At 39.9% G+C, this 13242-nt stretch overlaps 1 protein-coding gene across 2 annotated transcripts in view; it reads right to left on the reverse strand.

Annotated features, from left to right (window-relative positions):
* The window catches only part of LOC142490356 (cyclic nucleotide-binding domain-containing protein 2-like), a 318494-nt gene that overhangs the window by 111822 nt on the left and 193430 nt on the right, over nt 1–13242 (reverse strand). The window lies entirely within an intron of this gene.

Genomic DNA, 13242 nt, shown 5'->3' on the forward strand with positions numbered 1-13242 from the left:
CTGAAACAACTGTTTATTTAAACATCTCTTACGAATAAAGATAACATGTAAGTTATCATCGTATTTCTAATTATTTATTTATTTATAAAATATTTTACCAGGAAATAATACATTGAGAGTTACCTCTCGTTTTCAAGTATGTCCTGGGCACAGAGTTAAGACAAATAATGCATGTTTACAAATACAGTTACATAATGAGCAGAGTATACATTATATACAAGACATTGCATGCACAGTTAAAGATAATTTATATTAAGGGCGTATGAAACAGTTACAGACCAGATTAAAATGTGTGACAGCCTTAGATTTGAAAATGGCTCTTCTATATATGTTATTAATACAAGGTTACCCAAATATAAACATTTTACATCATGTCCTGCTTCATATATTCATATATAAACACCAATATAAAAATATAAATACAGACAGTATGTAAGTTTAAATTATAAACCTATGAATTGTATTTCATGCTTCTACTTACAGTAATTGTGAGTATTGTTACAATAATCAGGATGAATAAAGCACACTTTCCTGCTGTTAGTCAGTCTGAGTACAAAGCTACACTCCACTCATCTTAACTTGATGCCAGCCACTTGATCTTTCAAACTCTTGCATTCAATAAAACTTACATTTTGGGGCCTGAATTTCAGTGTCTGTAAGTGATTGACAGCAGTTGAGAACTAGAAGGTTAAGCCCCAGAATTCAGAGCAGAAAACTACATAATCCCCCGAGAGAACAGTGCCCCAGAAAATCATCAGTTTTGTGAGTAGACTCGATATTGCGAACCTCTCCGTTAACAAACTCAAAATCACAACTCTTGACTCAATTGGCAGGGTTGACAAGAGTTTAATAACCCTTTTTTTTAACTCTTATGATGCTCTTTAACACACATTAAAGAGAAATACAGTTTAAAAAATGATCAAAACTAATAATAATCCTTCCTCTTGCATGGCTGGCATAAATACACACACTGTATGTAACTTTAAGGCAAAACCATAAAAAACTTTCCACTCCACATACACCAAAGGTTAAATCTTGTTTGTTCTCCCCGATATTTTTTAAAAATGTGTATAAAACATTTAATTTTAGGCATAAGAATGAATCAGAAAAAGGAATCTGAAAAAGTAATGGATTCTGATTAGTGATTATCATTACTATAAATTGAAGTTAATAGTTTTGCTAATGATGCAAATAGGGCTTTTGGTCAATATAAACACAATACGTAATCAATCTATATTAAAATGACATACATAAATTGACGACATTACGATTATGTTGAGTTAACCAGTAAAATATGGTATCATTAATATTTGACGGGTGTTAGGCATACACATATGCAAATGAGATGCTAATTAGGGATGGGCAAAACTGTTAAAAGGCGTTTCTTGGATTATTTTGACAAAATCCGTCCTGCACACTGAAATTCGCATGTGGATTGCATACTTAAAAATCCAGAAGAGACACAAAGAGACAGAGTCTCATCCCACACTTCCTAAAAGTATTTTCATACCAACCACTGTAGATAGAGTTGATAAGCCTGCAGTACCAACCCAATGACTGAAATTGTGTCGGCCCCAACAGGACTAGAACCCACAACCCCTGCATTTCTAGGGCACAGCCCTAGCTGTGTGAGCTAAACCACGCTCACGCCTCCCTGCCTCCTCTTTCCCTGCCTCCTTTTTCCCTGCCAATGGTGTTAATGCATTTAATTTAATAACAACCTTAAAACTCAGCATCCTAATAGCCTGGACTGATGGCTAATGTCCGACACCTACCAACATTTGTGGCCAAGCACTGTCATTTACTGCTCTTATTTCCTTAACTGCTGGAAGTCTCCCAACAAACCACATAGATTGTAAGCTCTCAGGTGCAGGGATTTCCTTTCCTATTGTCTGACTTTGTTGTGCTTATTATATTATTAAAATTCCCTCTACTGTATTGTCTTTGTAAAATGCTGAGTACACTGTCGGAGCTATATAAAGATATACATAGATACATACATACATACATATTGAATGGGTGCGGAACATAAAGTTTTCCCAAGAGGAGACGAGGTCCTTCTTGAGCAGGTGGCCAGGCATTATGATTGGCTGTTTATCAGATAAGAACACCAATAACAGAACTACAGTGTCCCAATTAAAAATTAATGTCAAAAGAAATATTGACATTAACATGTACTGTAACATACATTTTCACACTACCATTTATACTGTATGTAAATGACATACATACTGTAGCTTAGGGCACACATATTTTACCCAAAGGAGACATGGTCTATTTTAGGAAGCTACACCTTTGTAAATATAATAAAGGGGGGGACTATATATCCCATAATGCTCTCACGTCTGAACAGTTATGGTATTTATACTCAAATATTTCATTCAAGACTTAGGAGAAGAATCGGCTATTGGAGGAGATATGCAACCAGGACTATGCAGTGGGAGTGGGAGTCTGGTTAACCAAGAGCTGTAACAAGTATTTAGAATTCTCAAGCAATCACCACTAACAATGGATCAAAAATTTACCCTTTGGGCAGTTTCAGGGGCTGAGGAGGAATTGCTCACGAATTGAGGATTGTAAAATTCAGTCAACATCTTTAAAGAAAAAAGAGAATAGGTGCAAAACAGCGCTAGAATTATAAATATAAATGTTCAGGCAGCCAGGTGAAAGATTGGTAGTACAACCATTCAGGGGAACAAATGAAAAAAAGAGGTTTAACCGGCGCCAAAAAAAGGGTAAATAACAGGCCTGTTATGACAGTCCAAATACAGTCCTTGGAATGATGAATGGTGATGATTCTCACCTCAGCAATGCATATATGAAAAAGAGAGAAAGAAAGAGAATAATGGTGCAGTAAATCAACACAGGAGGGGGAAGGAAGGGGGGGGGGGGGGAAACACAGATATTAGCAACAAAAACAACAAACAGAGCATACAAACATGAAACACAAGCACGGCCTAAAAAATAATACAAAGCTTATTTATTAGCGTGGACATGTGTATTAACCGCATCCGGAGGGGCAAAATTGCAACCCTACTTACGAAATGCTGGAAAGGTACAGGCAGATCTGCTGTAAGCAGCTGGGCTTTCAGGATGGCGACCGGAGCACTTGTGCTGGCGTCTACACGTGACTGGGGAATCAGGCGGATGTCTCCGATGCCGAGGCCTCTGGGCGGACGTGACGTCACCCCCGTTGTGTACTCTCCACCGGCTCACAGGACTCCAGTCCTCCAGTCCTCCTTAACAGCCGCAATGTCGCCGTACCTCGGTTAAAACACTTGTAGGAGACTGCAGAATTTCTCCTTTGAAACTGCAGACTGTACCACAGTAAAAACACTCTAAAACTTGGAACTTCCCGACGCGTTTCGTACGCATGCGCGTACTTCTTCAAGGGATGTGCTTGTCTGATAGTCTCTAGGATATATATACCCTTAATCCAAAGTCCTGATTAGTTAATTTGGGCTAATAGACAACAGCACATAGACAAAGGCCTATGCTAATCTACATACATAACAAACATACAACATTAATTTGGGATAACAGAAAAGGGAGAAAAAACGTTAAAAACATTTAAAAAACATTTAAAAAGACATTAAAAAGACATTAAAAATATATACAGTGGCAGAACAGATAAATGACTTCAAATGATTATAAAAAGGCTTTGAGTTCAAAATCGATGTTCATTCCTTTAGGGGAGAGAGTTTTAAGTTCATATATCCAGTAAGCCTCACGTATACTGGCCTGCTGGAGTCTACTCCCCCCTCTAGGGTTAACATCAATCTGCTCTATTGCCTGGCAGATAAGACCCTTGGGATTCTTATCATGGTACAGAGAAAAATGGTGTGAGACACTATGTGTCACTAAGCCCCTTCTGATATTGTAAATGTGCTCATAGACACGTCTCTGGAAAGTTCTCCCTGTTCTGCCCACATATTGCAAGCCACAAGGGCATTGCAATAAGTATATAATGTATGTGGAATGGCAGTTAATGAAATTGTATATGGGGTAACTCCTATTAGTAACATTAGATGTAAATTTTTTTGAATTTTTACTAAATGAACATGCTACGCATTTTGCACAGGTGAAGAAACCTTTTAAATTCCCTCCTAGTTTCTGCTTTCTTTGGTTCACTGGACAACTAGGGGCTAGTTTGGATTTTAAGTTATTAGCCTTGGAAAATATAATGTTGGCTTTTTTTGGAAGGATATCTGCCAATACTTCATCTTGTAATAAAATAGGCCAATACTTATTTATAATTTGTTTAATTTTTGGCGCCATCTCATTATATTGAGTGATGAACGCTACCTGATTGTGATGTTTATTTATTATTTCCTTTTTTTTAGCCTCATGTTGAAGTAAAGTGTCTCTATTAATCACATTGACCTGATTGAAAGCCTCATTTAATTCAAACTCATTATATTTTCTATTAATAAATTTATGTTTTAGATCTTCTGCTTGTTTTTTAAAAATCTCGTCTTCTGAACAGTTACGTTTAAGACGTACCAGTTGTCCCTTTGGAATGTTTCGCAGCCATTGTGGATTATGGTGACTATCCGCGCGCACATAGTTATTTGCCTGCACAGGCTTGAAAAAGGTTTTAGTGTGCAATATATCATCTTTGACATATATGTGGAGGTCCAAAAAATCGATGTGTTCAGTACTAAAACTACAAGTGAATTTTAAATTAAGGTGATTGTGATTTAAATAAGTGCAAAAATCATTTAAAGAATCCTGAGTGCCTGACCAAATGAAAATCACATCATCAATGTAGCGCCGCCAGAGCACCAGGTCTGCCCCTAGAGGACAGTTGTTCCAAATAAACTCCTCCTCCCAACTGTCCATGAATAAGTTGGCATAACTAGGGGCAAACCTCGTGCCCATGGCGGTACCACATTTCTGAATATAATAGTGAGAATTAAATGTGAAATAATTGTGTGTTAAAATAAACCAAATACTCTCCATCAAAAAATCCCTCTTAGTGCGCGAATAGCCACTGGAGTGTTCCAGTTTGCGAGATACGGCCTGGCATCCTTGATGATGGTCAATAACTGTATATAATGATGTTACATCAGCCGTAGCTAAAATGTATCCTTGCTGCCATTTAAGATCTTTTAAAATTTGTAGCGTATGTGTCGTGTCTCGCAAATAGGACTTACCACCAGTGACTATAGGTTGAAGATGGTGATCTATAAATTGTGAAAGATTTGAAGTGAGGGAAGAAATTCCAGTAATAATAGGTCTCCCTGGAGGTGCAGTTAGATTTTTGTGAATTTTGGGTATAAAATAAAATAACGGTGTACGTGGAAACTGAACAGACAGAAATTTGAACTCATCCTCACATAATGCCCCACTATCTACGCCAGAAGTCAACAGTTCTTCCAGTTCGGCTTTGAAATGTACCAAAGGGTCACTGTTAAGGGGGAGGTATGTGGTCTCATCTCCCAGTAATCTCATGGACTCTTTTAAATAATATTCTTTGTCCATGACCACAATACCCCCACCCTTATCAGCCGATTTGATGACAATCGAGTCATTATTCTCTAAATTTTGGACTGCCTCTTTTTCTTTAATGTTAAAATTATCTTTTTTGATTTTATACGTTCTACATGAGTTCTCTAAATCCACGCTGACCATTTCTACAAAGGAACTTACTAAATGTCCTTGTGCGAACTTAGGATAGAACGTGGATGCTTTTTTGAAAGTTTTTTCTTGAGGATCAGCAGTGCTGCGTACCTCTTGAATGGGATTAATTTGGTTAGTAATTTTATCCCTAGCAAAGTATTTTTTCAGGGCGAGTTTACGGGCAAATTTGTGAACATCTATGTAGAGATTAAAACTATTTGGTCCACAGACTGGAGCAAACTTAAGTCCCTTGTTGAGTACTTTTTTCTCAATGTCGGTGAGCTGGTACTGACTTATATTAAAAATATTCGGATACTCTTTTGTAATTTTTACCCGATTTCTACTAGTACCTCCTCTTCTCCCTCGGGTCCTGTCTTTCTTTTTTTGTAATTTTGTGGAGGTTGGATTTCTGATACATGTTTGATTATTTCCACCTCTGGGAAGATGTGATCTCTTTCCTTCCTCCACTCTAAAAAAGAAAAGTTTGATTTAACGGCTGGTGTAGGGAGTGGTGTATACGAGATGCTCTCCACATCACTCTCTGATCCTATATCAGACAGCAATGTATACCTATTGCTGACCGTGATAGGAATTGATTGAGGTAATGTTAGTGCATCATATCGCTCCTTGGCTCTTTTTTGTTGCAGATATAGATTTTTATCATGCAGCGGTTGTTTAACCGGAACGAACGGTGTGGGAACCAGTACATTAATAGAGGGTTTTTTTGGGACATTGTTAGCTCCCTTTTGTATAAATCTGCTCTTTTTAGGATTAGATTCTTTAGGTCCTGACGTTACACTGGATTTTTTATTATCTGTATTTGGAACATTAATCTCCTTAGATTTCTTTGCCCAATCTCTCTGACAACCAGTGTCATAGTCTTGTTTGTCCCTAAAAAAATTTGGTTGTTTAATTTGAACTATCTCTAATTCAGCCTGATCTAGCCTTTTCTTAATAGTCGGTTCTAGAGCGAGCAACTCTTTGTTTTCTTTATAGGGATCTAGCTGGATCTTCATATCTAATATATGATCGTCCAGTTCGGCCAGGGTTTTCCTACGTTGATGCACCAAAAGCTTCATGAGAGAGAATGAACAATGATCTAATATTTCGTTCCATTCCCTCATGAAGCCCTCATTATGTGCATCCCCGGTGGGCTTTTTTCGAACCCTAAGCCCCCTAGGGATACGGTGATTTTCCAAATACTTGCTCAGTGTGGTGGCTTCCCACCATTGTTTGCTTTCTAGCATAAGTGTTTTCTCTAACTGAGCAAGTATTGGGTGGAAATCTTCGGTCACACTTTCTATACCTTGAACTAAGCTAGGATCACTAAAAATATGGTCAATATTGACATTATGACGGGATCTCATAAACAGAGAACTCATGATGGCACTTACAATCGATAAAATATATAAATATAAATGTGGATAACAGCAGCTAACACCAAATGTACAAAAAAATCACAGAAAAAAAGAGAATAGGTGCAAAACAGCGCTAGAAACATCTTTAAAGAACACATTTTTATCAAAGGGGCATAAGGTGGCAAATATAGAGAAAGCGTACAATAGGGCTTTAACATTGGATAGGGAGACTATTTTAAATAATAAGGTGATTAAACATGATAAAAGAGATGAAAACAAAGAAGTTCTTTTTATTACAAAGTACAATGGAGCATCCCATTGTATTAATAAGATTATGTCTAAACACTGGGAGATCTTACAGTGTGACCCGATCCTCAAGAATATTATTTTAGAAAACCCACAAGTTATATATAGGAGGGCCAACACAATTAAGAACGTGCTGGCACCCACATTACGTAAGAGTCAGGTAACTGGAGGTAAAAAAGCACATACTAATAAGGTACAGACTAAAGGTTTCTTTCAGTGTGGGGGGCGTACATGTCTGACATGCAGATATGTTTGTGACAAACAAAGGTGCTTTACATCAGATAATAATAATAAAAAGTATACAATAAAAAGTTTTATCAATTGTAATAGCACATATGTTGTATATGTCTTAATATGTCCGTGCGGCTTAAAATATGCAGGGAGAACTAAACGTGCACATAAACAGCTATTTTGGAGCACAGAGGTAATATCCTCAGAGGTGCCCTTACACATGGAGTTTCTAAGCATTTTAAGATTCAACACAATATGGATAATAGGGGTTTGAGCTTAATAGGGATTGAACAAGTAGTAATGGGACCCAAAGGAGGTGATAGATTTTTGAAATTACGCCAGAGGGAGACTTTCTGGATACATGAATTTGGTACACTGTCCCCAGGAGGGCTGAATGAGGAGATAGATTTTGTCTCATTTTTATTTATAAAATGTTTTACCAGGAAGTAATACATTGAGAGTTACCTCTCGTTTTCGAGTATGTCCTGGGCATAGTTAATATGACAAATACTACATGGTTACAAATACAGTTACATAAATGAACAGGGTATACATTATATACAAGACATTGCATGCACAGTTAGAGAAGATGTATATTATAGGCTTATGTAACAGTTACAGACCAGATTAAAATGTGAGACAGCCTTAGTTTTGAACTGGTGGAGGATGTGAGAGTCTCCGGTAGGTTGTTCCAGTTTTGGGCTGTACGGTAAGAGAAGGAGGAGCGGCCGGATACTTTGTTGAGCCTTGGGACCATGAACAGTCTTTTGGAGTCAGATCTCAGATGATAAGTGCTGCATGTGGTAGGGATGAGGAGCTTGTTCAGATAGGTGGGTAGTTTGCCCAGAAATTATTTGAAGGCAAGACAGAAAATGTGAACTTTGTGCCTAGACTCGAGTAATGACCAATCTAGTTCTTTGAGCATTTCGCAGTGATGTGTGTTGTAGTTGCATTGGAGAATGAAATGACAAAATGAATTGTAGAGGGTGTCAAGTTTGTCAACGTGGGTTTGGGGTGCCAAGCCATATACATGTCTCCATAGTCGATAATTGGCATTGGCATAGTCGATAACTGTGCAATACGCTTTCTGACCAGCAGGCTTAGGGAGGATTTGTTCCTGTAAAGTACACCTAGTTTGGCATAGGTTTTTGATGTCAGGGTATCAATGTGCATTCCGAATGTTAAGTGGGAGTCAAACCATATGCCCAGGTATTTAAAACTAGTAACAGGAGTTAGGGTGGTGTTAGCGTTGGTTCTGATCTGGAGCTCAGTCACTGGAAGCTTTAAAAATTTAGTCTTGGTCCCAAATACCATTGTTACAGTCTTGTCAGTGTTTAAAAACAGTTTGTTTTGGGAAATCCAGTTTTCGAGTCTCAAAAAGTCAGACTGAAGTATGTGTTCAAGGTCATGGAGGCTATGGCTGTTGGCATATAGGATTGTGTCATCGGCATACATGTGTATTGAGGCTTCCTTACAAGCTGTAGGAAGATCATTGATGAACACTGAGAAGAGTAGGGGCCCCAGAACAGAGCCTTGCGGGAGTAATCATGGTTTGGGGTTTCCTGGGAATATAATATAATAATAATAACCCTGATGATTTGGATGGAGGTTATTTTAATATTTTAATATTGAACCATAAGTTGTATATGTATATGTTTTTAAGGAATTTATTTTCTATTATGGCTTGTAAATATAGGAGTTACATCATAATATATTTTAATATTATTATTGTTATTTTTTGGTATATGCATTCCATGTGTCGCTCTGTATTTAGGATTATGAATAATTTATTGTATTAAGATATTACTGTAATAGTTTGATTCTTGTTTTTAAGGTATAACTTATGTTGGTGCTTATATAGTTTTTATACATATTTCCTGATCACCCTGGCAGTGGGCACCATTGGGTTAATCCCTTCTCACTCTAGGTCGGACAGGAAGTAGACTTTTGCAGGTAGGCCATAAAGGCCCCTCCCTCTACCTGCACCTTAGTCTTTTTCCTGTCCTCACAGCTAGGAGTAGGATTTTTTATTTTCTAACAGGGCTCACCTACTGCACCTTGTGCAGATAGCCAGGGTCTCAGCCTCTCTGCCCTGAAGCTCCGCGATGCGCCCTACGGGTGGCGAGACCCCTTAGAGTCGGGGAGCCCCTGTTGGGGGGGGGGGAACAGCTGCAGCTGCGGGCGGGGAAGCTTAGGTGCAAAGCCCGGGACCGATCGAAGGCGCACAGCAGCTGCAGCTGGGAGCCGTGGAGGCCCAGACTCTCCGCATAAGCGTATGGTACGCTGCGGTAAAGTACCCAGCAGCCCGCTACAGGCGGAGGGGGGAGCAGCCATAGCTGCGAGCAGAGGAGGCTCAATTGACCGCACTAGCGTATGGAACGCGGCGGTGAACTACCCCAGTAATTCTGCTGCGAACCGAAGGAGGTTAGTATTGACCGCATGTGTATCTGAGATACTGCGGTAAAAGGGTACAGTGCAGGCGGCCGCTCAGGAGCGTGCACGTCAGGGCACGCCGGCAAATGCGTGCACAGACACGCGAGCCGTGCACGAGCACTTGATGACGTCAGAGAAGCGACAACCACACGGTGTATGTGTGAGTGAAAGCTGCAGCATGGAACACTCAGCAGGGAGAAGCCAAGTGCTGGATATGGATTCAAAAATGGAAACACCCAAACTTCAGTTCCCAAGACTAGGTGAGTCCTTAGTTTTAGTTCTGCATGGGAAAGAGAGATGGTATATATACATTAGGGTGTATGTTTAGTATTTATTTTGTTTTTATAAATTAGTTCGGTGGTTACCCTCCCAGAAGCAGGATCTTCAAAAGGGACGGGGGAATCCCTGCAACATAAATGAAAGGTTGCTAAGAAAACTAAATGGTGTTCAGCTTGTGAGAAACCAGCCCTAATAGGAAAGTAATTATGTGAAGATTGTCTTAAGACACCTGCAGGTGATACCAATGAACAAATGAGCATTTTCTTTATTGATGAAGGAGGCTGTTAAACAGAGAGTTGATGCGGCAGTACAGCAAGCTGTTAACCCTGCGCAGGAAGATCTAGATCCCAGACCAGTCTGGATAAGGGGAAAAGTTTTTCATCATATGGGTCTGAAATTGATTGTTTTCATGTGTCAGAGAGTGAAATGGATTCATCAGATCAAGATATTCAGGAAGGAATCTGAATTTGATGTAGAAAGGGTGGATCCACTCATCAAAGCCATGATACAGGTTTGGAACTGGAAGACATTGAGGAGTTAACCCACAAAAAAGATAAAAATTTTGGGGCGAGACAAAAAGTGTCCTGGCTGCTTCAAGAGTTTCTGTACTGGCCTGCTTGACAGGCTAAGCAGGCTGCTGCTGCTGCTGCTGCTGCTACTACTGCTACTATTGCTACTATTGCTACTATTGCTACTACTGCTACTACTGCTACTACTACTGCTGCTACTGCTGCTACTACTGCTGCTACTGCTGCTACTACTGCTGCTACTGCTACTACTGCTACTACTGCTACTACTGCTGCTGCTTTAAAAAGGTAGAGTCTTTACTATCCATCAAGTAGTTAAGGACCTCATTCAGGTGGAGTTGGCGCAACCAGACGCCAGAGTATTTACGCCTAAAAGATTTGGGAAGATGTATCCATTCCCACAAGAGGAGGTAAAATTTTGGGATGTCAGCCCAAAGGTGGATACTGCTATTTCCAGAATAGTAGAGAAGACCACAATTCCAATAAGGAACTTGCGTCATTGGAGGACGCTATGGATAGGAAGATGGATACGTATGGAAGAAAACATACGTTACCGCAGGAACATCCTCATACCTGCCATAGTTGCCAACATTGAAGAAGCAATACACAAAGGTGTGGAAAGAAGTGCTATTCTTAAGCACTGTCCGAAGTAAAATGAGCAGCAAAATCTATGGTGCTGGCGGTATCAGCAAGAAGGGCTTTATGGCTCAGACAGTGGATGGCTGACACAGCATCAAAGAACAACTTGTGTGGATTACCATTGAAGGTGAGTTCCTCTTTGGTAACAAACTGGATGCAATAATAACAAAAGCATCAGGAGGTAAGAGCATTTTTTACCTCAAGAAAAGCAGAAGATTCGGTTTCCAACAGGCTAATAGAAACCAATATAAGGAAGCAAAGGCATATAGACCTGGCAGGTCATCTCCAAGACAAACAACATGGAGGGACGGCCAGGACCGTTTTTTTTGTGACAGTTGCCAGTAGGAGGGCGACTGAAGCAGTTTTTCTGCAACATGGGCCCAAACGATACAGGACAATTGGGTATTACAGACCATTCATCAGGGGTACAGTATAGAATTTAGAGAGATGCCAAGAAGAAATATGTTCTTAATAACATGGATACAGTCCAAGGAAAAAGAAGGCAGAATAATTCGGCTTTAAAGAAATTATTACAAGCAGAAGTAATAAAGAAGGTACCTCAGGAAGAGGAAGTGAAATTTATTCCAGAATTTTTCTAGTAAGGAAACCTACAAGGCAGTACAGAGCAATTCTAGACCTAAGAAGTGTGAACCTGATTATTCAAGAGCTACAACCAGGAGACTGGATGGTGGCAATAAGACTTAGAAGATGCTTATCTACAGGTGCCCATAGCAAAGGGACACCAAAGATGCCTAAGGTTTACAGTAAATCAAGATCATTATCAGTACACAGCACTGCCATTTGGTCTGGCGACTTCCCCAAGGACGTTTATAAAGGTTCTAGCCCCTCTAGTGGCAGAAATGAGAAGAGGGGTAGATATATACCCATACCTGGACGACATCCGGGTAAAATCAGGGAGTCTGGTGAAACTCCAACAAGACCAGAAGATGGTATAACCTTCCTGGAACACCACGGTTGGTTAATAAACAGAAACAAGAGCCATCTCATGCCACTCAGCTGTTAAGATTTCTGGGGGTAGAATTTGATACAGCAAAAGGAGAAGTGAGACTACCAGACGCAAAGAGGCAAGACATAGCCATGCAACAAAGAAGCTCAGGAAAGCTACCAGGACTTCAGCAGAAGAATGGATGACGCTCATAGGGAAATTCGCTTCAACATTAAGCGTCAGAAAATGGGCAGCAATACATTTGACACCAAGAATCTTGTTACACCCACACACAAAACAAGAATTAAAGTGGAGGGAAGATACCCGAAACCTGGAAAAAAAAGACAAACACTACACCCAGTGCACTGGGTAAGAATTACAACAGATGCGAGCAACACAGGTCGGGGTGCCCAGATGGGAGAAACATTGGTGCAAGGAACCTGGACAAACCAGGAAAAGCATCTTCCATCAAATCTGCTGGAATTAAAAGCAGTACAAGGGCCTTAGAAACTTTCCAAGACCATATAAGAGGTGGCTGTATAAAAATAGAATCAAACAACAGGTCAGTTGTCAAGTATATAGCCGAACAAAGAGGAACCAGGAGCAGAAAGCTGATGAACCTCACAGCAGAAATCCTCTTTTGGGCAGAGTGCCACTTGTAGGAAATTACAGCCATACATATCCCAGGACTAGAAAATGTCACAGCAGACTTTCTAAGTCGGAGCATCATACACCCAGGAGAAGGGGCATTATAGCCACAGGTGTTTCAAGAACTGGTAGAGCGATGGGGTCAGCCAGACATAGATCTCATGGCGACACACCAAAACCGCAAGGTAAGGAACTACTGTGCCAGACAGTTTCATCCAAGCGCACAGGGTACAGATGCTCTCAGTTTCAAATG

This window comes from Ascaphus truei, chromosome 3, assembly GCF_040206685.1.
Source record: "Ascaphus truei isolate aAscTru1 chromosome 3, aAscTru1.hap1, whole genome shotgun sequence".
NCBI classification, from domain to species: Eukaryota; Metazoa; Chordata; class Amphibia; order Anura; family Ascaphidae; genus Ascaphus; species Ascaphus truei.